We start from the raw sequence: 25,809 nt of genomic DNA, 5'->3' as shown, positions 1-25,809 counted from the left end.
TCTCAAAATCCCGTCTCTGAACACTCTGTATCTGCCTGGGGAGGCCATAATAAATGAAATACTTCTCCCAGAACACTTAGGCCCTCTGATGCTTGGTAGGGAAAACTTGCACATATTTGGTGCAGTGATCCATAGTGTCCAAAACATTTGCCATGTTGCTGGCATCTGGTTCTATTGACAGGAAATCCATACACACCAGGTCAAGTGGCCCCGCACTCTGCAAATGGGACAATGGAGTTGCCCTCGTAGACAGCATCTTCCTCCGTATGTATCAAATTGCATGACTTGCAGTATTCTTCAACCTCTGGCTTCATCCGGGGCCAGTAAAACTGGTCCCTGAGCAATCCATAGGTCTTTTCAACCCCCAAATGTCCAGATTCATCATGAAGTGACTTCAACACAATTCTCTGATACTTCTCAGGCAGAATCAGCTGGGAATGCCAAGGTCGGTCTGGAGGAGACGTGACCTAGTATAGGATCTGTTTCCTCAACTCCAATTTGAGCCTCTCCCTCAGTAACTGAGACACCACAGCGGGTTTTGTCCTCTCTGCCTGAGCCATGTCTCCCTTTTTGACCGTTGACCAAATGATATTGATGCCTGGGTGGTCCCGCTGAGCAGCTGTCACTTCCCCAGGAATCAATTCCGGCAACTGAATTGTCTTCGGAGCAGTCAGGTTACAGTTGTTATATACCCCTAGGGTTCATTTTTTCTGTGAATTGTCACTTTGAAATGCCAAGAGAATGAGTCTGACTTTTCAATTTCTACTGGCTGAAAAATTGTTTGGTTACTATGGTGAGAGAGGTGGAGTTATTTGATGGACAATGAATGCTTATGGTTTCTCGCGGTTTGTTTTGAATAAGCAAGAGCAGATAATCCTCTTATAGACAGACACAGAGAGACACATGGTCAGAGTTGAGATGGTTTCGATCAATGAAAGACACCAGTGAGTGGGGTCGCTGGTTTAAACTTTCAGTAGCTTAAAAGAGGTGAGTTGAGATCGATCCAGAGGATTGATAATTGACTCTCACAAGTGCTGCAACTAGAAGAAGTCAGCAGAGAAGAGGGGAGAGAAAGATTTGAATCAGAAGAAACCTTGTGACAAAGCGATCACTGTTTAGACCCTCTCCAAGTAGCCCATGAGGGGTGAATTTGATTCCATTCGAATACAAAAGTGTGATTGTCACATAGTAATCCACAGGAGTGGGTTCTCTGGTGAGGGGAAAACCTTTGTGAATACCACATGTGTATTTACCCTTTGTCTGGGTGTGGTAGTTCACTGGAAGATGATACCCCTGTGGCAAATCACTGTTGGAGTTATGTCGTATATCATGGAACTGGATAAGTGGCTATCACGTTGTTGTGCTTGGGGAAACCGTGTGGAATCTACCAGTGTGTCTACCCTTGCCTGGGTGGTGGTTCCTTTGAAGAAAGTCCCCTTAGTGATAAGCTACTGTTGGTAATAATCCATACGTGGATTCGGTTTGAGTATCCTGTGGCCACCACTTTGGGATGTCCTGTAGCTGAATTCAGGTGTGGTACCACTTGTGTTGAAAGGATATTCATTGAAGATCACTGTCAGTGATACTTCATGTGTGGAGTGGAACAACTTCGGAGATAAAACCTACTGCTATTGTTATGTTGTATTGCTGTCGTGGAATCTGTGAAATATCGACGTAATTGCCTTCTCACAACATTTGCCTTTGGGTTACAAATATCTGGCATTAATTAACCTGACAATTGAACTGAATTTCCTTCCCATACCATCGTAAGACTGTATCACTTACCACCTGAGTTTGAATATGTTTGGGAACTTTATCAGTAGAACAGAGGGATCTAGGGAAAATGGTGTATAGTTCCCTGAAAGTGGAATCTCATGTGGATAGGGTGGTGAAGAAGGCTCTTGGTATGCTGGCCTTTATAAATCAGAGCATTGAGTATAGGAGTTGGGATGTAATGTTGAAATTGTACAAGGCATTGGTGAGGTCAAATTTGGAGTATTGTGTACAGTTTTGGTCACCAAATTATAGGAAAGATGTCAACAAAATAGAGAGAGTACAGAGAAGATTTACTAGAATGTTACGTGGGTTTCCTCATCTAAGTTACAGAGAAAGGATGAACAAGTTGGGTCTTTATTCTTTGGAATATAGAAGGTTGAAGGGGGACTTGATAGAGGTATTTAAAATTATGAGAGGGATAGATAGAGTTGACGTGGATAGGCTTTTTCCATTGAGAGTGGGGAAGATTCAAACAAGAGGACATGAGTTGAGAGTTAAAGTGCAAACGTTTAGGGGTAACATGGGGGGGGAACTTCTTTACTCAGAGAGGTAGCTGTGTGGAACGAGCTTCCAGCAGAAGTGGTTGAGGCAGGTTCGATGTTATTGTTTAAAGTTAAACTGGACAGCTATATGGATAGGAAAGGAATGGAGGGTTATGGGCTCAGTGCAGGTTGGTGGGACTAGGTGAGAGTAAGAGTTCGGCACGGACTGGAAGGGCCGAGATGGCCTGTTTCTGTGCTGTAATTGTTATATGGTTATATATCTATACACCTATATCTGCATAACACCATTAACTCTTGATTTACCTGGTTTAAGTTACTATATGACATAGTTACTAATAAAATAGTATTTTGTTAACAGCAAAACCAGACTCCAGGTGTGTTCTATTGCTGCTGATACTTTCCCAGGGTTGCGTGTACGTAACACAGTAAACTTGTGGAATAGCGCCATCAGAAGCTCCTACTCAATCCTGCCCTCACCTTCCTTCTGCCTTCACCGTGATGGAAAACTGACACATGGTTTTCACCCCTGGGTCAGGAACGCTCTCCCACTCTTTGTCCTTGTCCAGTCCCTCATGCATCCATCGTGACAAAGCATAAATGTTCCTACTTCTGGCTGATACTTCAGGCTGAAATCATAGGCAGATAATGCCGCCAACCACTGATGGCCTGTGGCATCCAATTTTGCCGGGGTCAGGATATAACTTCGGGGATTGTTGTCTGTCCTCACCTCAGACTTGGCACCATTGAGGTAGTCACTCAGCTTATCCACCACTGCCCATTTCAATGCCAAAAACTCCAACTTGTGCATGGGATGGTTTTTCTCAGAGGGCGACAGACTCCGGCTGACAAACGCAAAAGGTCTTAACTAAAATTGGTGAATTGGTTTATGATGTGATTAAAAACCATTTTTTTATTGCCCTACAGGTCACTTCATTACACCAGTGCATTGAGGCAGTAAAAGCAAAACCAATAATGGAATGCAGAATAATATGTTACAGTTAGAAAATGTGGTTCAGGCAGACAATAAGGTGCAAGGTACAATGAGGTAAACTGCGAAGTCAGGAGTCCTTCCTATTCCTGACAGGCAAAGGAACCGTTTCAAAAATAACATCCAGATCAACCTGAAGAGATCAACATTACATCTAAAAACTGAGAGGACTTTGCATTCAATAGATACACCTGGAGGAAATCTGTTCAAGAGGCAGTGCACTATATGAGAATGACCTTTGCTGTGCCATAGCGAACAAGTAGCAGCTGAGAAAGGAGAAAATGAACAACCAAAGGACCCAACTACTAACCACAGCCACACTGCACGAGAATATGTGGATCCTGAATTGGCCTCTGCAGCCATCTGCAGACCCAGCAATAGGCAACCCATGAGGAGAACTTCATGCTCGACACAAGTGATCACACTACTACTACATACTAGGGGACTAGTGAATGGATTGTTAGTTCACTATGAGACAGGAAACACAGAGTGGACAGAGAATCAGTGGTGAGATCACATTTGCTCATGTCTTACAGCAACAATTTAGACTTTGAAATCACAGACAATTTCTAAGTGTGTAGAAGATGCCCAACTGGGAGGTGTCAATTCTGAAGAGAAGTACAAGAAGATTGGTGAAGAGACATGTAGTGTTAAAGAAACAGGTAGGCTGGAGAAAGTCTTAGACAGATTAGGAGAATGGATAATGAGGAAAGTGGCGAGTGAAATACAACGTTGGAAAATGCATGGTCATGCACTTTGATAGGTGAAATAAATGTGCAGACTATTTTCCAAACAGGGAGAAAATCCAAAAATCTGAGATGCGAAGTGTTTGTGCATAACACCCTAAAGGTTAACTTGCTGGTAGAGTTGGTGGTGAGGAAGGCAAATTCAATGTTAGCATTCATTTCAAGAGGTCTAGAATACAAAAGCAGAGATGTGATGCTGAGGCTTTATAAGGCACTGGTGAGGCCTCACCTTGAGCATTGTGAACAGTTTTAGGCTCCTCATCTAAGAAAAGATGTGCTGGCATTGGAGAGGGTTAGGAGGAGGTTCACAAGGATGTTTCCGGAATTCAAAGAGTTATCATATAAGGAACGTTTGATAGCTCTGGGTCTGTACTCTCTGGAACTTAGAAGGATGAGGGGGATCTCATTGAAACCTTTCAAATGTTCAAAGGCCTAGACAGAGTAAATATGCAAAGGATGTTTCCCATGGTGGGGTAGTCTAGGATAGAGGGGTGTCCATTTAACACAGAGATGCGGAGAAATGTCTTTAGCCAGAGCATGGTGAATTTGTGGAATTTACTACCACATACAGCTGTGGAGACCAGGTCTTTGGGTATATTTATGGCAGAGCTTGGTAGGTTCTTGAAGGAACACGGCATCAGAGTTTACAGGGAGAAGTCTGGGGAGTGGAACTGAGGAGGGGAAAAAGAATCAGCCTTGGTTGAATTAGTGGAGCAGACTTGATGAGCCAGGTGGCCTAACTCTGCTCGCATGTCTTATGGTCTCATGGTAGGGTGGAAGAGCCTTACTTGCATCAATCTCCTCAGGAATTGGAAGTGCAGCTCTGCTGTCTTGGTTAAGGAGGTGGTGTTGAGGGACCAGGTGAGATGAGATCGTCAATAGTGTGTTCACCAAGAACCGCAGTGCTTCTGATTCTCTCCTTGGAGAAACCATCAATGTGCAGTAGGGAATGGTCAGCCTGCACCTTACCTCCTTCACAATCATCTCTTCAGTCTTGACATTGTAGACACTTCAGGCTATTGTGTTTACACCAGTCCGCAAGCCACTTTACCTCCTCCCTGAAAGCTGCTTCTTCATTGTTGCTGATCAGGCAAACATCAGCAAACTTAAGGATGTGGTTTGAGCTGGTTTTGACAGTGCAGTCGTACAGTATGTTGGCAGCGTGAACAGTGGTGCCTGGGGGGGGGTGACAACGCTCCAGTGTGATGGAGCCAGAGACGTTACTGCCAATACAGACTGTCTGTGACCGCTTTGTTGGGAAGTCAAAAACCCAGTTACCGAGGAACGTGCTGAGACTCAACACAGGCAGTTTTCCCACTTTTGGGGAATGATTGCATTGAAAGCAGAACTGAAATCAATGAGTAGCATTCTGACATGGGAAACACCATTGTCTAGGAGGGGCAGGACTGTGTAAAGAGCAGAAGTGACAGCATCAGCAGTGCGTTGTATGGGCAATATGCACATTGCTGGTGGGAAGGCAGGATTTAATGCACTTCATGATGAGGCACTCAAAGCATTTCATTATTACTGAAGTCAGGGCCACAGAATGGTAATCATTGAGGCAAGATATAGTCGGTTTATTGGGTACTGGGATGATGGTGGTGGTCTTGAGGCCTGTGGGGACAATCTCTGATCCAGGGAGATAACAGTGAGACCATCTGCTAGCTGAGCAGATGGCTAGGTATGCGGTCAGACCCTACAGCACTGCGTGGGTGACCCCTGACAGGGGTCTTACTCACATCAACTGTGACAATTGAGTATTATTAGACCATAAGACCATAAGACAAAGGAGCAGAAGTCGGCCATTCAGCCCATCAAGTCTGCTCCACCATTTTATCATGAGCTGATCCATTCTCCCATTTAGGCCCACTCCCCCACCTTCTCACCATAACCTTTGATGCCCTGGCTACTCAGATACCTATCAATCTCTGCCTTAAATACACCCAATGACTTGGTCTCCACTGCTGCCCGTGGCAACAAATTCCATAGATTCACCACCCTCTGACTAAAAAAATTTCTTCGCATTTCTGTTCTGAATGGGTGCCCTTCAATCCTTAAGTCATGCCCTCTCGTACGAGACTCCTCCATCATGGGAAACAACTTTGCCATATCCACTCTGTCCGTGCCTTTCAACATTATTGTTAATATATTGTTTGATTAAGCATTCATTATTGTTTAAAAAATTTATTACAGGTTATATCTACAGACATTCGTAAAAGTACATGAATGGCACATGTTATCACACCACTACATAATACTTGTATACCTCGCTTAAAGTAACAATGAATGTAGACAAGCTGTCTCCCAGCTCTGTCTATTTATTATAACTAGTTTTTATACTTTGGATTTACAAAAACTTAGCAATGGTGACAAGCAAGTTTTAACTGAACCTGAGACAACTGCCTACCTGTTGAACCACAGAGAGATATTTGAGGTTAAAAAAAAAACAGCAAGACATTTGGATTCAAACAAAAGAGCAACACGTTTCTTCAGAAGTGGGAAGATGTCCGAGTTTAAAAAAAGGCAGAAAATGGATGTATTCATGAGTTCATGAACAGTGAATATCGGGTGATATTAACTGTGGGAACCAAAGTGAAGGGATGGAGGAACGGGCTGTTGGCTCACAGATAGAGAAAGCTTGGAGGCAACGCGAGAGGGAGGATAAGCAGGTGACAGAGAAGGGATGTGTCTATATTAATGCAAGAAGCATCTTGAACAAAGCAGATGAGCTTAGAGCGTGGATCAGTACTCGGAGCTATGATGTTGTGGCCATTACAGAGACTTGGATGGCTCAGAGGCAGGAATGGTTATTTAGAGTGCCAGGCTTTAGATGTTTCAGAAAGGACAGGGAGGGAGGCAAAAGAGACTGGGGCGTGGCACTGCTAATCAGAGATAGTGTCACGGCTGCAGAAAAGAAGGAAGTCATAGAGGGATTGTCTACTGAGTCTCTATGGGTGGAAGTTAGAAACAGGAAGGGGTCAATAACTCTACTGGGTGTTATTTATAGACCACCCAATAGTAACACAGACATCGAGGAGCAGAGAGGGAGACAGATTCTGTAAAGGTGTAATAATAATGGGGTTGTCATGGTTGGAGATTTTAATTACCCAAATATTGATTGGCATCTCCCTAGAGCAAGGGTTTAGATGAGGTAGAGTTTGTTAGGTGTGTTCAAGAAAGTTTCCTGACACAAGATGTAGATAAGCCTGCAAGAGGAGAAGCTGTACTTGATCTGGTATTGGGAAATGAACTCTCAGTGGCAGAGTATTTTAGAGATAGTGATCATAATTCTGTCTCCTTCACTATAGCATTGGAGAGGGATAGGAACAGAAAAGTTAGGAAAGTGTTCAACTGGAGTAAGTGGAAATCTGAAGCTATCAGGCAGAACTTGGAAGCATGACTTGGGACAGATGTTCTCGGGGAAATGTACGGCAGAAACGTGGCAAATGTTCAGGAGATATTTGTGTGACGTTCTGCATAGGTACGTTCCAATGAGATAGGGAAAGGATGGTAGGGTACAGGAACCATGGTGTACAAAGGCTGTTGAAAATCTAATCAAGAAGAAAAGAAAAGCTTACAAAAGGTTCAACAAACTAGGTAATGATAGAGATCTAGAAGATTATAAAGTGAGCAAGAAGGAGCTTAAGAATGAAATTAGGAGAGTCAGAAGGAGCCATGAGAAGACCTTGGCAAGCAGGATTAAGGAAAACCCCAAAGCATTCCACAAGTATGTGAAGATCAAGAAGATAAGCCATGAGAGAATAGGACCAACCAAATGAATACTTTGCTTCAGTCTTCATGATGGAAAAGGATCTTGGCGATTATAGGGATGACTTACAGTGGATTGAAAGAAGGCAAGCAGGATTAAGGAAAACCTCAAGGCATTCTACAAGTATGTGAAGAGCAAGAGAATGAGAAGTGTGAGAATAGGACCAGTCAGGAGCAACAGTGGAAACATGCATGGAGCTGGAGAAGGTAGCGGAGGTAATTAATGAATACCTTGCTTCAGTATTCACCAGTGAAAAGGACCTTGGTAATTGTGGGGTTGACTTACAGTGGACTGAAATGCATGAGTGCATAGACATTAGGAAAGAAGATCTGCTGGAACTTTTGGAAAGCATCCAGTTGGATAAGTCTCTGGGACTGGATGAGATATACCCCACACTACTTTAGGAGGTGAGGGAGGAGATCGCTGAGCCTCTGGCAATGATCTTTACATCATCAATGAGGACAGAAGAGGTTCTGGAGGACTAGAGGTTTGCAGATATTGTTCTCTTATTCAAGAAGTGGAGTAGAGATAGCCCGGGAAATTATAGACCAGTGAGTCTTAATTCAGTGGTTGGTAAGTTGATGGAAAAGATCCTGAAAGGCAGGATTTATGAACGTTTAGAGAGGCATAATATGATTAGGAATAGTTAGCATGGCTTTGTCAAAGGCAGGTCGTGCCTTACGAGCCTGATTGAACTTTTTGAGAATGTGACTAAACACATTGATGAAGTTAGAGCAGTAGATGTAGTGTATATGGATTTCAGCAAGGTATTTGATAAGGTACCCCATGCAAGGCTTATTGAGAAAGGAAGGAGGCATGGGATCTAAGGAGACCTTGCTTTGTAGATTCAGAACTGGCTTGATCCCAGAAGGCAAAGTATGGTTGTAGATGGGTCATGTTCTGCATGGAAGTTGGTGACCAGTGGTGTGTCTCAGGGATCTGTTCTAGGACCCTTACTCTTTGTGATTTTTATGAATGACCTGGATGAGGAAGTGGAGGGATTGGTTAGTAAGTTTGCTGATGACACGTAGGTTGGGGGTGTTGTGGATAGTGTGGAGGGCTGTCAGAGGTTACAGCAGGACATCAATAGGATGCATAATTGGGCTGAGAAGTGGCAGATGGAGTTCAAACCAGATAAGTATAGGGTGTTCATTTTGGTAAGTCAAATATTAATGGCAAGACTCTTGGCAGTGTGGAGGATCAGAGGGATCTTGGGGCCCGAATCCATGGGGCACTCAATGCTGCAGCACAAGTTGACTCCGTGGTTAAGAAAGCATACGGTGCATTGACCTTCATCAATCATGGGGTTGAGTTTATGAGTCCTATATAACTTTGCAGCTATATAGGACCCTAGTCAGACACCACCTGGAGTACTGTGCTCAGTTCTGGTCACCTCACTGCAAGAAAGATGTGGAAACTATAGAAAGGGTGCAGAGGAGATTTAAGAGTCTTTTAAGAGACTCCTGGATAGGTACATGGAGCTTAGAAAAATAGAGGGCTATGGGTAATACTAGGTAATTTCTAAGTACGTACATGTTCAGCACAGCATTGTGGTCCGAAGGACCTGTATTGTGCTGTAGGTTTTCTATCTTTCTGTTTCTAATCATACATTTTTAAAAAAGGGGAAATAGCTGGCTACATCAGATAGATAAAAGATGATGGCAGAATATAGTATTAATGGTAAGACTCTTGGCAGCGTGGAGGATCAGAGGGATCTGGGGGTCCGAGTCCATGGGATGTTCAAAGCAGCTGTGCAGATTGACGCTCTGGTTAAGAAGGCATACAGTGTATCGGCCTTCATCAATCATGGAACTGAATTTAGGAGCCGAGAGGTAATGTTACAGCTATATAGGACCCTGGTCAGACCCCACTTGGAGTACTGTGCTCAGCTCTGGTCGCCTCACTACAGGAAGGACGTGGAAGCCATAGAAAGGGTGCAGAGGAGATTTACAAGGATGTTGCCTGGATTGGGGAGCATGCTTTATGAGAATAGGTTGAGTGAACTCAGCCTTCTCTCCTTGGAGCGACGGAGGATGAGAGATGACCTGATAGAGGTGTATAAGATAATGAGAGGCATTGATCGTGTAGATAGTCAGAGGCTTTTTTCCCAGGGCTGAAATGGTTGCCACAAGAGGACACAGGTTTAAGGTGCTGGGGAGTCGGTACAGAGGAGATGGCAGGGGTAAGTTTTTTACTCAGAGAGTGATGAGTTGCAAGGAATGGGCTGCCGGTAACAGTGGTGGAGTTGGATACAATAGCGTCATTTAAGAGACTTTTGGATAGGTACATGGAACTTAGAACAATAGAGGGCTATAGGTAAACCTAGTAATTTCTACGGTAGGGACATGTTCGGCACAACTTTGTGGGCTGAAGGGCCTGTATTGTGCTGTAGGTTTTCTATGTGTCTACATACCTGTTAGTTTAACATTAGTTCATGCCAATGGAAGTGGTAGATGTGGGTTTGATTGCAACATTTAAGAAAAGATTGTGTAAGTACAGTGATAGGAGGGGTGTGGATGGACTAGACTGAATAATAGTTCAGCATGAACTAGATGGGCCGGGTGGCCTGTTGCTGTGTGGTGGTGCTCTGTAACCATGTGGCAATGACAGGAAGATGCAGGATTGAATTGTAGGGCTTTGGGACCACAAAAAATGCACTCAGTGGCCTCTTTATTAGGTACACCTGCACACCTGCTTGATACTGCAAATATCTAATCAGACAATAGAGTGGCAGCAACTGGATGCATAAAAGCATGCAGCCATGGTCAAGAAGTTCAGTTGTTGTTCTGGGCAAACATCCGTATGGGGGAAGAAATGTGATCGAAGTGACTTTTAGCAAGAAATAATTGTTGGTGCCAGATGTGGTAGTTTAAGTATCTCAGAAACTGCTAACCTCCTGGAATTTTCATGCACAATAAACTCCAGAGTTTGCAGAAAGTGGTGCAAAAACAAAATCCAATAAGTGGCAGTTCTGTAAGCTTGTTTATGAGAGAGATCAGAGGAGAATGACCAGACTGGTTCAAGCTGACAGGAAGGCAACAGTAACACAAATAATCATGTGTTACAACAATGATGCGCAGAAGAGCATCTCTGAAAACACAGCACATCGAATCTTGAAGTGGATGGGCTACAGCAGCAGAAGACCACAAATATATACAGAATGTTTACAATGCTGAAGCTTGAAATCACGATAGCTTTCGACTGGACAAACAAAGGGAGGGAAATAGGCATTTTGAACATTGGAATAGGTTTTGGGGTAAGGATACACTAGTTAATAGGGATTTAGTGTTTTAGATTAAATGGGAGTTGAGTGGAATTTGTGTAAAGATTTAGAGAAATATTAGGTTTGAAAAAGACTTGTTGGGAGGAAAGTGAAATATTTAGGAAGGAACTCTAGGCAACATGATGTAAGGATGGATTAAATCTTAATAATAAAAAGTCTGAGGTATTAACATTAATCTATAACAAGGACATATAATGATAAGATGAAAGTGTAGAGAGGGACAAAGTGGTGTGTGTTCAGTTTTACATATGAGGCAGATAGCTTACTGGTTTGAACAAAACTTGTAAAGAATTGTATAAAATAAATTTAGATTAGACTGTGCCATAATCTGAAGCCTATCACAAGAAATCGTATAACTTTGTATGTTAAGAACTTCAAACCAATCTTTCAGACACTGTAAGGAACCTATTTAACAATGAGATATACAATTGGAATGCAAGTAGTAAGGAGGAAATGCTAAACCATTCTATTTAGTCTACAACTTTTGACACCAACATGACACCATAAATTTCCATGGATAGAGCTGAAGGTGGTAGAAGAGTCTGTGAGGTGTGGGGTCCTTCTGCCATTGATGCTAGTCTTCTACATTCTTTCAATACACAGACTCAAAGTTTTCAAGCCTATTACCAAATGCTCCATCTCCAATTAGGGTATTCTTGGGCCAGTGGAGTTGGCGTGCTTTTTAAGGAGGCTTTGAGAAAGCCTTCATCCTCTTTTCTCAACACCTGCCTGATAAGGCTTACCATGATGGAGCTCAGAACAGAGAGTCTATTTTAAGAATCTGGTCAGTCATTGACCTGAAAAAGGACACTGATTTTGCTTTTCTGGTGATGGATTCAGAAGATTTGCAAAGATAATGTTGGTGTTTGCTAAAGAAGCAATTTAGTTGAGATTCTAGAGAAATGGGTGTGAGATCGTTCAGATATGAAGGAAGAGTTTGACTTTGGTTGAATTAGTGGAATAGAATTCAGGGCAAGCTCAAAATGGGCAATAAGAGATCAGAAGGATGCATAAAGGGTCTGGTTTACTCTGCAGTGTTCCCAATAAAATCCCATTTAACATTTGGTATATCAGAGAACAAATGCATTGCACTATAGAATTTCACAGAATGGAAACATTCCTATTGGCCAACTAACCTAACGACAATCAATATCCATCAATTTAAACTACCCTCAATGCCTCCTGTGCCCACTGTTCATTGTCTCCTGCTACTGTCGCCAATCCACTTCAAAGTTCAAAGCAAGTTTTATTATTAAAATTGAATTGAATTGACTTTATTTCTTACATCCTTCACATACACGAGGAGTAAAAATCTTCATGCTACATCTCCATCTAAATGTGCAATGTGCAATATATAGTAATTTGTAATAAATAGTATGTACAGCAGGATAGTCAATATAGCATTGAAATACATTTGTATCAGCATGAATTGATCAGTCTGATGGCCTGGTGGAAGAAGCTGTCCCAGAGTCCATTGGTCTGGCTTTTATGCTGCGGTATTGCTTCCAAGATGGTATCAGCTGGAAAAGTTATGTCACCATATACAACCCTGAGAATCATTTTCTTGTGGGCACACTCAGCAAACCTATAGAATCATAACTATAACCAAATTAATGAATGACTGCCCAACCAGGACATTCAATCAGAGTACAGAAGACAACAAACTGTGCAAATGCAAAAAGAAGAAGCAGTAATATAAATAAATGAGCAATAAATATTGAGAATATGAGATGAAGAGTCCTTGAAAGTGAGTCCTTTGGTTGTGGGAGCATTTTAATAATGGAGCAAGTGAAGTTGCATGGAGTTATCAGCTTTTGTTTGAGGGTCTGATAGTTGAGATGTAATAATTGTTCCTGAACCCTGCGGTGTGAGTGCTGAGAACATTGTACCTTTTTTCTGATGACAGCAGTGAGAAGAGAGCATGTTCTGGGTGGTGAGGGCCCTTGATGATGCTTTCCTGCGACAGCTTTCCATGTAGATGTGATCAGTGGTTGGGAGGGTTTTACCCATGATGGAAGATTAACATATTGTGCATTCAGAGAAGTTCTTCTGCACCAGTCTATTGGAACATGTGATTATTTGAGTTACTGTCCCTTTCCTGTCAGCTTGAACCAGTTTGGCCATTCTCCTCTGACCTCAACCATTTACTTCGGACAACTCTTAAAAAGCAAAACCTAAATTTTTAAAAAAGCCCGGATTCACTTTTTTTATTTGGGACTCTATGCTGCTAAATTGGGACAGGAGACTGTTGCCGAATAGTTTCTAACCGGCATCAGTCACATGAACCTGCGTGGCTGTTAGACACCACACCATGCTTACAGCGATCAGCTTTTAAACAGCATCAGTTGCGTATGTTTCTGTTCAAAAAACAGTGATTTTGTCACTGATAGTTGGAGAGAATTAATCAGTAAGACAATTCAAAATTGCTTTGCTAACTGTGGTTTCAAACATTCAAGCTTGGAGATGCCAGAAATGGCCAAGAGTGTAAATGAAATGATTTCACTACTTCAACAAGTTAGGAATTACAAAGAATTTGAAGGCATGGACAATCGTCTTGAATGTTACAATGAAAATGAAGGTTTGGAGGATGCAATCATAAATATTGTATAAACACAGTCCATTATCTACACGAGATGTCTGTGCTGATTTTGTTCATTTACAGTCAATCAAAAGAACACTGCAGCATACACTGGATTAATTCCTCCAATAGCTATAAGGAACAGTTACACATTTTTATAGTACTGTAGAGGTATTAGTATGTGTTCTAATTTGTTATGTATTTCATTTAAAAACATCAATTGTTACTCAGTTAAATGCTAATTTGTCTTTTTTTTATACCTTTTCAGTATTTTCATGAAAACTCAGCTAATTGTGGAAGCTAATTAATTGGGGCAAAACTTAGTGCTCCTGATATGTCCCAATTAACTAGAATATATGTGTTTGTCAGTCTTTATGAAATACTATAAATATTTAAATTCTATTGTATTTCTCTGTTTTCCTGTAAAAGCCTGCAAGAAAATGAATCTCAAGGTAGTATATGGTGAAACGTACATACTTTAATAATCAGTTTACTTTGAACTTTGACTTGAGTGGTGCATCTAGTCAGAAATTGTCATTCAACAATTCTATGGATTTTCCTAATCATGCATTTGCAGGTTATGGTCACTGGATGGCAGTATTGGTCAGAATCAGCATTGTCGGCCTTTGTTCTGACTCCATTATTTCTGAATTGACGCCATTACTAGTTTTATTTAGAACTTTAGAAGTTAACTCCATCCTCATAGACTCATAGCGTCATAGAAAAGTACAGCACAGAAACAGGCCCTTTGGCCCATCTAGTCACTGCTGAACCAATTCACTCACGGTTTCTGCCTCTTTCTTCCTCATCTCCTCTCACCCTTCTCCCCCTTTCCTATCTCGTTATCCCCTTTTGCTGCGTATTTCTCCATACCTCTCCTCCACATCCTTCCCCATCCCATCGTCTCTTGTTGGATTGAATTGCATTGCTTCTGGCTGTCTGTATTGCCACATATACACAGATCAATTCTACTGTCACTCCACTAACTCCTGCCAATCTCTACCCCACTACTAGATCACATTGGGCCTCCCCCTTGTCCATGGTGGTTTTCTATTTCTCTCAGAGATCTTAGATCTTCCATAGATGCACAGTGCAGAGAATTGTGACTGATTGCATCATATGTACAGCGACAGAAAAGTGGATACAGTCCAATCCATCACAAGCAAAGCCCTCCCCACCACTGAGCATATTTACTAAGAACACTGCTGCAAAAAAGGACTGACACCATCCATGCCATGCTCTCTTGTCACTACTGCCACCGGGAAGGAGGTACAGGAGCTTTAACTCCTACACCTACAGAGACAGGAACAGTTATCACCCTACAGCCATCAGGCTCCTGAACCAGTTTGAATAGCTTCACTCACCTCAATTCTAAACTGATTCTATAATCTATGGACTGACTTTCAAGGACTCGACAACTCACGTTCTCAGTACCTTTTTTCACTTTTTATTGTATTTGCACGATGTATCCTCTTTTCACTTTGGTGTATTTGTCAGTGTTTGTTGGTGTGCAGTTTTTCAGGGATTCTATTGTATTTCTTTATTCTACTTTATTCTTTATTATGGAGTCTCTGGGGGTGGAAGTTATGAACAGGAAGGGGTCAATAACTTTACTGGGTGTTTTTTATAGGCCACCCAATAGTAACAGGGAGATCGACAAGCAGATAGTGACACAGATTCTGGAAAGATGTAATAATAGCACAGTTGTCGTGATGGGAGATTTTAATTTCCCAAATATCGATTGGCATCTCCCTAGAGCAAGGGGTTCAGATGGGATGGAGTTTGTTAGGTGTGTTCAGGAAGGTTTCTTCACACAATATGTCGATAAGCCTACAAGAGCAGAGGCTGTACTTGATTTGGCATTGGGAAATGAACCTGGTCGGGTGTCAGATCTCTCAGTGGGTGACCACTTTGGAGATAGTGATCATAATTCTATCTCCTTTACAATAGCTTTGGAGAGAGATAGGAACAGACAAGTTAGAAAAGCGTTTAATTGGAGTAAGGGGAATTATGAGGCTATCAGGCAGGAAATTGGAAGCATAAATTGGAAACAAATGTTCTCAGGGAAAAGTACGGAAGAAATGTGACAAATGTTCAGAGGATATTTGTGTGGAATTCTGCACAGGTACATTCCAATGAGACAGGGAAGTTATGGTAGGGTACAGGAACTGTGGTGTACAAAGGCTGCAATAAATCCAGTCAAGAAGAAAAAAAAAGCTTACAGAAGGTTCAGAGAGCTAGGAAATGTTAGAGATCTAGAAGATTCTAAGGCTAATAGGAAGGAGCCTACGATGGAAATTAGGAGAGCCAGAAGGGGCCATGACAAGGCCTTGGCGGGCAGGATTAAAGAAAACCCCAAGGCATTCTAAAGGTATGTGAAGAGCAAGAGGGTAAGACGTGAAAGAATAGGACCTATCAAGTATGACAGCGGAAAAGTGTGTATGGAACTGGAGGAAATAGCAGAGGTACTTAATGAATACTTTACTTCAGTATTCACTGTGGAAAAGGATCTTGATGATTGTAGTGATGACTTGCAGCAGAATGAAAAGCCTGAACATGTAGATATTAAGAAAGAGGATGTGCTGGAGATTTTGGAAAGCACCAAGTTGGATAAGTCACAGGGACCGGATGAGACGTACCCCAGGCTACTGTGGAAGGCGAGAGAGTAGATTGCTGAGCCTCTGGCAATGATCTTTGCGTCATCAATGGGGATAGGGGAGGTTCCGGAGGATTGGAGGGTTGTGGATGTTGTTCCTTTATTCAAGAAAGGGAGTAGAGATAGCCCAGGAAATTATAGACCAGTGAGTCTTACCTCAGTGGTTGATATGCTGATGGAGAAGATCCTGAGAGGCAGGATTTATGAACATTTGGAGAGGTATAATATGATTAGGAATAGTCGGCATGGCTTTGTCAAGGGCAGGTCGTGCCTTACGAGCCTGTTTGAATTTTTTGAGGATGTGACTAAACACATTGATGAAGGTAGAGCTGTAGATGTGGTGTGTATGGATTTCAGCAAGGCATTTGATAATGTACCCCGTGCAAGGCTAATTGAGAAAGTAAAGAGGCATGGAATCCAAGACAAATTGCTTTGTGGATCCAGAACTGGCTTGCCCACAGAAGGCTGTAGACCGGTCATATTCTGCTGGAGGTCGGTCACCAGTGGTGTGCCTCAGGGATCTGTTCTGGGATCCCTACTCTTCGTGATTTTTATAAATGACCTGGATGAGGAAGTGGAGGGATGTGTTAGTAAGTTTGCTGATGACACAAGGTTGGAGGTGTCATGGGTTGTGGGGAAGGCTGTCAGAGGTTACAGCAGGAGATAAATAGGATGCAAAACTGGGCTGAGAAGTGGCAGATGGAGTTCAACCCAGATAAGTGTGAAGTGGTTCATTTTCGTAGGTCAAATATGATGGCAGAATATAGTATTAATGGCAAGACTCTTGGCCGTGTGGAGGATCGGAGGGATCTAGGAGTCTGAGTTCATAGGACACTCAAAGCAGCTGTGCAGGTTGACTCTGTGGTTAAGAAGGCGAGTGGTGTATTGGCCTTCATCAATCGTGGAATTGAATTTAGGGGCCGAGAGATATTGTTGCAGCTATATAGGATCCTGGTCAGACCCCACTTGGAGTACTGTGCTCAGTTCTGGTCACCTCACTACAGGGAGGATGTGGAAGCAATAGAAAGGGTGCAGAGGAGACTTCCAAGGATGTTAACACAAGGAAATCTGCAGATGCTGGAATTTCAAGTAACACACACAAAAAATGCTGGTGAATGCAGCAGGCCAGGCAGCATTTATAGGAAGAGGTACAGTCAACGTTTCGGGTTGAGACCCTTCGTCGGGACTAACTGAAAGAGATAGTAAGAGATTTGAAAGTGGGAGGGGGAGGGGGAGATCCGAAATGATAGGAGAAGACAGGAGGGGGAGGGATGGAACCAAGAGCTGGAAAGTTGATTGGCAAAAGGGATATGAGGCTGGAGAAGGGAGAGGATCATGTGATGGGAGCCCTAGGGAGAAAGAAAGGGAGAGGGGGAAACCCAGAGGATGGGCAAGGAGTATAGTGAGAGGGACAGAGGGAAAAAAAGGAGAGAGAAAGAGAAAATAAATAAATAAATAAATAAATAAGGGACGGGGTACGAAGGGAAGGTGGGGCATTAACGGAAGTTAGAGAAGTCATTGTTCGTGCCGTCAGGTTGGAGGCTATCCAGACGGAATATAAGGTGTTGTCCTTCCAACCTGAGTGTGGCTTCATCTTGACAGTAGAGGAGGCCATGGATAGACATGTCAGAATGGGAATGTGATGTGGAATTAAAATGTGTGGCCACTGGGAGATCCTGCTTTCTCTGGCAGACAGAGCATAGGTGTTCAACGAAACAGTCTCCCAGCCTGCGTCGGGTCTTGTCAATATATAGAAGGCCACATCGGGAGCACCGGACGCAGTATATCACCCCAGCCGACTCACAGGTGAAGTGTTGCCTCACCTGGAAGGACTGTCTGTGGCCCTGAATGGTGGTGAGGGAGGAAGTGTAAGGGCATGTGTAGCACTTGTTCCGCTTACACGGATAAGTGCCAGGAGGGAGATCAGTGGGGAGGGATGGGGGAGGATGAATGGACAAGGGAGTCGCATAGGGAGCGATCCCTGTGGAAAGCGGGGGGGGGGGAGGGAAAGATGTGTTTGCTAGTGGGATCCTGTTGGAGGTGGCGGAAGTTACGGAGAATTTTATGTTGGACCTGGAGGCTGGTGGGATGGTAGGTGAGGACCAGGGGAACCCTATTCCTAGTGGGGTAGTGGGAGGATGGGGTGAGAGCAGATGTGCGTGAAATGGGAGAGATGCATTTGAGAGCAGTGTTGATGGTGGAGGAATGGAAGCCCCTTTCTCTAAAAAAGGAGGACATCTCCTTCGTCCTAGAATGAAAAGCCTCATCCTCATCCCGCCACTAAGCTCATCTTTCCCTCTCCCCTCTCTCTGCTTTCTGCAGGGATTGCTCCCTACACGACTCCCTTGTCCATTCGTCCCTCCCATCCCTTCCCACCGATCTCCCTCCAGGCACTTATCCTTGTAAGCGGAAAGGTGCTACACATGCCCTTACACTTCCTCCCTTACCACCATTCAGGGCTCCAAACAGTCCTTCCAGGTGAGGCAACACTTCACCTGTGAGTCGGCTGGGGTGATATACTGCGTCCGGTGCTCCCAATGTGGCCTTCTATATATTGGCGAGACCTGATGCAGGATGGGAGACCTCTTCACTGAACACCTACGCTCTGTCCACCAGAAAAAGCAGGATCTCCCAGTGGCCACACATTTTAATTCCACATCCCATTCCCATTCTGACATGTCTATCCACGGCCTCCTCTACTGTCAAGACGAAGCCACACTCAGGTTGGAGGAACAACATTTTATATTCCGTCTGGTAGCCTCCAACCTGATGGCATGAACATTGACTTCTCTAACTTCTGTTAATGCCCCACCTCCACTTTGTACCCCATCCATTATTTATTTGTTTGTTTGTTTGTTTGTTTATTATTATTATTTTTTCTCTCCCTCTGTCCCTCTCACTATACGCCTTGACCATCCTCTGGGATTCCCCCCTCCCCCTTTTCTTTCTCCCTCGGCCTCCTGTTCCATAATCCTCTCATATCCCTTTTGCCAATCACCTGTCCAGCTCTTGGCTCCATCCCTCCCCCTCCTGTCTTTTCCTATCATTTTGGATCTCTCCATCCCCCTCCCACTTTCAAATTTCTTACTAGCTCTTCTTGCAGTTAGTTCTGATGAAGGGTCTCGGCCCGAAACGTTGACTATACCTCTTCCTATAGATGCTGCCTGGCCTGCTGCGTTCACCAGCATTTTTTGTGTGTGTTGTTTACAAGGTTGTTGCCTGGATTGGGGAGCATGCCTTATGAGAATAGGTTGAGTGAACTTGGCCTTTTCTCCTTGGAGCGATGGAGGATGAGAAGTGACCTGATAGAGGTGTATAAGATGATGAGAGGCATTGATCGTGTGGAGAGTCGGAGGCTTTTTCCCAGGGCTGAAATGGTTGCAACAAGAGGGCACAGGTTTAAGCTGCTGGTGAGTAGGTACAGAGGAGATATCAGGGGTAAGTTTTTTACTCAGAGAGCGGTGAGTACATGGAATGGGCTGCCGGCAACGGTGGTGGAGGCAGTCTTTTAAGAGACTTTTGGATAAGTATATGGAGCTTAGAAAAATTCAGGGCTATAGGTAAGCCTAGTAACTTCTAAGATGGGGAGATGTTGGGCACGACTTTATGGGCTGAAGGGCCTATATTTTACTGTAGGTTTTCTATGTTTCTATGTTTCTACTGTGAATGCCTACAAGAAAATTAATCTCAGTGTAGTATATCGTAACAGATGCATACTTTTCTAATAAATTTACTTTGAATAGTCTTCAACTTTTCATATCCCAGAGGCTTCCTTGGTATTCCAAGGCCAATATTTGCCATTGTACAAGTTCAGGTGTCGTCGTCGTCGTCAGGTGTATTCAAGATTCAAGATTCAAAAAACTTTATTGTCATTCTAACCACACATCAGCTCTGCAGGGCAGAATGAGACAACGTTTCTCAGGGGCAGTGCAATCATAACATAACAAACACAACACTAAATAATAAACATAACAATAAATAGCAAAACACAACAGCCACATGCCAGTTAAATCAGTTATAAGTGTGCAATGCAAGTTAAAAGTGTCCAAAGCAGAATCAGGTGGAGCAGCTATTTAGCAGTCTGACTGCCTGTGGGAGGAAGCTGTTTAGTAGCCTTGTGGTTTTAGTTTTGATGCTCCTGTAACGTTTGTCTGATGGCAGAAGAACAGTTCATGGAGAGGGTGTGAGGGGTCTTTAATGATGTACCGTGTCTTCTGGAGGCATCGACTCTGGAAGAGGTTTTGGACAGAAGGTAGGGAGACCTGAATAACCTTCTCTGCTCCCCTAACCACCCTCTGCAAGGTTGTTTTGTCAACAGCACTGCAGCTGACTGTACATATATACAACCAAACCAAATAATGTCCCAGTGCTCTACGATGTACCCATAAAACATATACCTCACACAACACAGAAAGGAAAATATTACCTCAAATAAGTTAATTAAACATAATTCTAAGTGCATGTAGTAAACAGCTCACTGTCCTAATGATGAGACTTTGACGGTGGCAGGGTATTCATTAACCTTGGGGAAGAAGCTGTCATCCAGTCTGGCAATCCTGGTCCTGATACTCCTCGATATCCTTTGCGACAGTAGTGAGTCAAAGAGCTTGTGGGATGGGTGGTTGGGATCCTCAGTAATATTTCGGTCCCTTTGTATACAACACTCCTGGTAAATATTACAAAAAGGGTGAAGGGAGACCTTGATTATTGTCTCAATCATTTTTAGCATCCTCTGTAGGTTTATATTCAACCACTGAGTTCAATAGGAAAAAGAGATCGGTAGATTTCTAGTTTTACATGAACAAAGGGATAAAGGGAAATTGCATGAAAATGGCATTGGGGGAGAACATCTCTGATCTTGATATATGGTGGAGCAGTCTCAAAGGGCCAGATTGCCTGCATCTACTTCATATACCTTTGTGTAAGCTTTACACAGGAGAGAATGTTGACTGGTTATATCAGTGCCTGGCTTGGAAACACCACTCAGACTTCACTCATTTTCACTTGCCCATCATCGAAATGTTCCCACAACCAATGCATTCACTTTCAAGGACTCTTCATCTCATGTTCTCATTATTTATTGTTATTTATTTGTGTTTTTGTTTGCACATATTGTTGTCTTGGTGGAAAGTGCTAGTGGGCAGTCTTTCGTTGATTCTGTCATGCTTAATTGTCTATAGATATATTGAGTATGCCCACAAGAAAATGGATCTCAGTGTTGCATGTGGTGACTTTGATAATACAATTTGCTTTGAACTGTGTACAAGATGATGAGAGGCATTGATCGTGTGCATAGTCAGAGACTTTTTCCCAGGGCTGAAATGCCTAACATGAGAGAGCACAGTTTTAAGGTGCTTGGAAGCAGATACAGAGGAGATGTCAGGGGCAAGTTTTTGGTGCAGAGAGTGGTGAGTGCTTGGAATGGGCTGCCGGCAATGGTGGTAGAGGCGGATAAGATAGGGTCGTTTAAGAGACTCCTGGACGGGTACATAGAGCTCAGAAAAATAGAGGGCTATGTGTAACTCTAGGTGATTTCTAAGGTAAGGACATGTTCAGTACAGCTTTGTGGGCTGAAGGGCCTGTATTGTGCTGCAGGTTTTCTAAGTTTAACAGAAAAGCTGACAAAGTGTAGTCAACACAGCCTAATACATTTCAAGCAATGATCACATCTACAAGGGGTATTGCCACAAGAAAGTGGCATCCATCATCAAGAATCCCCACAATCCAGGCTCCCTTCTCACTGCTATCATCGGGACAGAGGTACAGGAGACTGAGGTCCCACACCACAAGTTTAGGGAGCAGCTATTACTCTTCAACCGTCAGGCTGCTGGGTCCGTGTGGAAAACTTCATTCGCTTCGTCTGAAGGGATTGTGCAAGCCACAGACTCACTTTCAAAGGCGCTATAACTCATGTTCTCCGAATTATTTATTGATCCTTTGAATTTGCAGTTTGGCTTCCTTTGCACATTGGTTGTTTCTGTGCAGTCTTTCATTGATTTTATTGTATTTCTCTGTTTTACTGTGAATGCCTACAAGAGAATGACTGTCAAGATAGTATATGGTGTTATATACATACTTTGACAGCAAATTTAATTTGAACTGTGAACTTTGCAGTCTCAGCTGCTCAGCACAGCCTCTACAGCAATGGACCTGGGGTTGAGAGGGTAAACAGCTTCAAATTCCTCAGCATCCACATCATGGAGGACCTCACATGGTCTGTGCACACCAGCTGTGTGGTGAAAAAGGTACAACAGCGCCTCTTTCACCTCAGACAGTTGAGGAAGTTTGGTATGGGCTCCCAAATCCTAAGAACTTTCTACAGGGGCATAATTGAGAGCATCCTGAATGGCTGGATCACTGCCTGGTATGGAAACTGTACCTCCCTTAATCGCAGGACTCTGCAGAGAGTGGTGCAGACAGCCCAGCGCATCGGTAGTTGTGAATTTCCCATGATTCAGGACGTTTACAAGGACAGGTGTGGAAAAAGGGCCCATGGGATCATTGAAGACCCGAGTCACCCCAACCACAATCTATTCCAGCTGCTACCATCCGGGAAACAGTACCGCAGCATAAATGCCAGAACCAACAGTCTCCGGGACAGTTTCTTCCACCAGGCTATCAGACTGATGAACTCACACTGATTTGAGTGTAGTCTATATTACATTGACTGTTCTATTTATTATAAATTATTATGATTGCACATTGCACATTTAGATGGAGATGTGACATAAAGATTTTTACTCTTCATGTATGTGAAGGACGTAAGAAATAAAGTCAATTCAATTCAATTCATGAGGTTGTGGATGTTGTGCATTGGTAGGACAGCAGGGGGCAGCAGAGAGCCATGGATTTCACTCACCTGGCGATTACCCTGCAGTTCTAACAACCTCTGCAGCTGAGCAGCCTGGGGTAAATGCCGTAAAGCCTTGCAACCTGCAACAACCAACAAAGGTGTGACAGAACCAGGCATTTTAAATGGCTTGGCACAGATTAGATGGGCCAAAAGGTGTGTTTCTGTGTTAGACTTTTCTATGATTCTATGACTTTACATCTTCTACAATTATAAGGCCACTGTAGTGCAAAGACCATCAGACACCTGAACCAGTGTGGATAGTTTCACTCCTGTCAGTGACAAGATATTTTGCAGATGCTGGAAATCCAAACAACATACACAAAATGCTGGAGGAACTCAGCAGGTCAGGCAGCATCTATGGAAAAGAGTAGAGTTGATATTTTGGGTTGAGCTACTCTAGCAGGACTGGAGAAAAATGAGAAGTTAGAGCGAGCAGGTGGGGAGAGGAAAGGAAGAAGGAAGAAGTGGTAGGTGATGGGTGAAACCAGGAAGAGGAGAAGGAGGTTAATTGGTGAAAGAGATAAAGGGCTGGAGAAGGGTGAATCTGACAGGAGAGCATAGAAGACCATGGAAGAAAGGGGAGGGGGATGATGGGCAGGTAAGATAAGGTGAGAGAGCGAAATGGGAATGGGGGAAATGGTGAGGGGTGGCATTTATCAGAAGTTCAAGAAGTTGATGTTCGCGCCATCAGATTGAAGGCTACCCGGACAGAATATAAGGTGTTGCTCCTCCAACCTGAATGTGTTCTTATCGCGACAGTAGAGGAGGCCGTGGGCAGACATGTCAGAATGGGAATGGGAATGGGAAGTGGAATTGAAATGGGAGGCCACCGGGATATCCTGCTTTTACTGAGGCAACACCCCAGCTGATTACTTCAGCCCTCCCCCTCTCCTGGTCTCACCTATCACCTACCACCTTGTACTTCTTTCCCCCTCCCCGCCCGCTTGCTCTGAGTTTGTCAGTCTTTGTTCAGTGTAATAGTTTTTCATAAATTTTATTACAGTATATTTATTTATTTTCCTGTAAATACCTGCAAGAAAATGAATGTCAAATTAGTAAATGGTGTCATACACATACATTGTTAACAAATTTACTTTGAAATTTGTACTTGAAATTTAAATGTATAGAAGAAGGCAATGTTTTCCCTCAGAAAATTCAAAAACATCACATCATTTAGCATTATGGCTTAGCATAAATATACTCACCAAGGATTCTGTTCCAATCAAAAAATGATTTCTAATTACGTAGTTCACCAAAAGAGTTGCATTGGTCTTAAAAAATAAAATTTGATGCAGCAAAGCCATAATTCTGTGAGTTTGTATGTGTGTGTGTGCATGTCTGTTTGTTAGTGTCTGTGTGTGTATATGTGTGTGTGTGTTCTCTTTGTGTGTGGCAGTGTATGTGCCAGTGTGTGCCTGTGGCTGTTTTTGGGTGTGTCAGTGTGTGTCTCTTTGTGTGTGCCTGCATCTTTGTGTACATGTATGTGTCTGTGTGTGTACATCCGGATGTCTGTGTGTGTTTGTGTGTGTGTCTTTGTATCTGTGTTTGAGTGTATGTGTGTGTGTGTGTATGTGTATCTGTGTTCTATTTGTGCGTGTGTGTGTGTGTGTGTGTGTTCTATTTATGTATGTCAGTGTTTGAGATTGTGTGTACGTGTGCCTCTTTGTGTGTGTCAGTGTGTGTGTGTGTGTGTGTGTGTGTGTGTGTGTGTGTGTGCGCGCGTGTGTTCTGTTTGTGCATGTCAGTGTGTGAAACTGTCTGTGTGTGTGTGTGTGTGTATGTGTGTGTGTGTGTGTGTGCGCGTGTGTGTACCTGTGTGTCTGTCTGTCTGTCTTTGAGCACCTGCACTCAGCCCATAACCCTCCATTCCTTTCCTGTCCATATATCTATCCAATTTAACTTCAAACGACAACATCGAACCTGCCTCAACCACTTCTGCTGGAAGCTCGTTCCACACAGCTACCACTCTCTGAGTAAAGAAGTTCCTCCTCATGTTACCCCTAAACTTTTGCCCTTTAACTCTCAACTCATGTCCCCTTGTTTGAATCTCCCCCACTCTCAATGGAAAGAGCCTATCCACGTCAATTCTAACTATCCCCCTCATAATTTTAAATACCTCTATCAAGTTCCTCTCAATCTTCTATGTTCCAAAGAATAAAGACCCAACTTGTTCAACCTTTCTCTCTAACTTAATGCTTTCAGCTAGAGGGTAATTGGAGCTTGGATTGTGATGCCTGAGAGGGTGATGAAGATGTATCTGGATGAACTGAGTTGTAAGTGCAGCCTGGTCAATCGTGAAAACCAGCCTCCCCTTCACTGATACTGTTTACACTTCATGCTGCCTCCTGAAAGCAACCAATGGAATCAAAGACATCCCAGACATTCTTTCTTCTTCCATTGAGCAGAAGATACAGAAGTTTGAGAACATGTAACACCCAGTCTATCCTGATGTTATTGGAGTCTTGAAAGGACCTTTTCATCCTGAACTCTTGATGTAGCTCACTGTGGCCTTTGCACCCTACTTGCTTACCTGCACTTTACTTTCTCTGGAACTGTAATATTATATTCTGTGTTCTGTTTTGTTTTCCCTTTGACCCTCCTCAATATACTTATGTATGAAAAGATCTGTTTGATGGCACACAAAATATGCTTTTAAT

Source organism: Mobula birostris, chromosome 9, assembly GCF_030028105.1.
Source record: "Mobula birostris isolate sMobBir1 chromosome 9, sMobBir1.hap1, whole genome shotgun sequence".
Taxonomy (NCBI): Eukaryota; Metazoa; Chordata; class Chondrichthyes; order Myliobatiformes; family Myliobatidae; genus Mobula; species Mobula birostris.
This window is presented reverse-complemented; position numbering follows the sequence as displayed.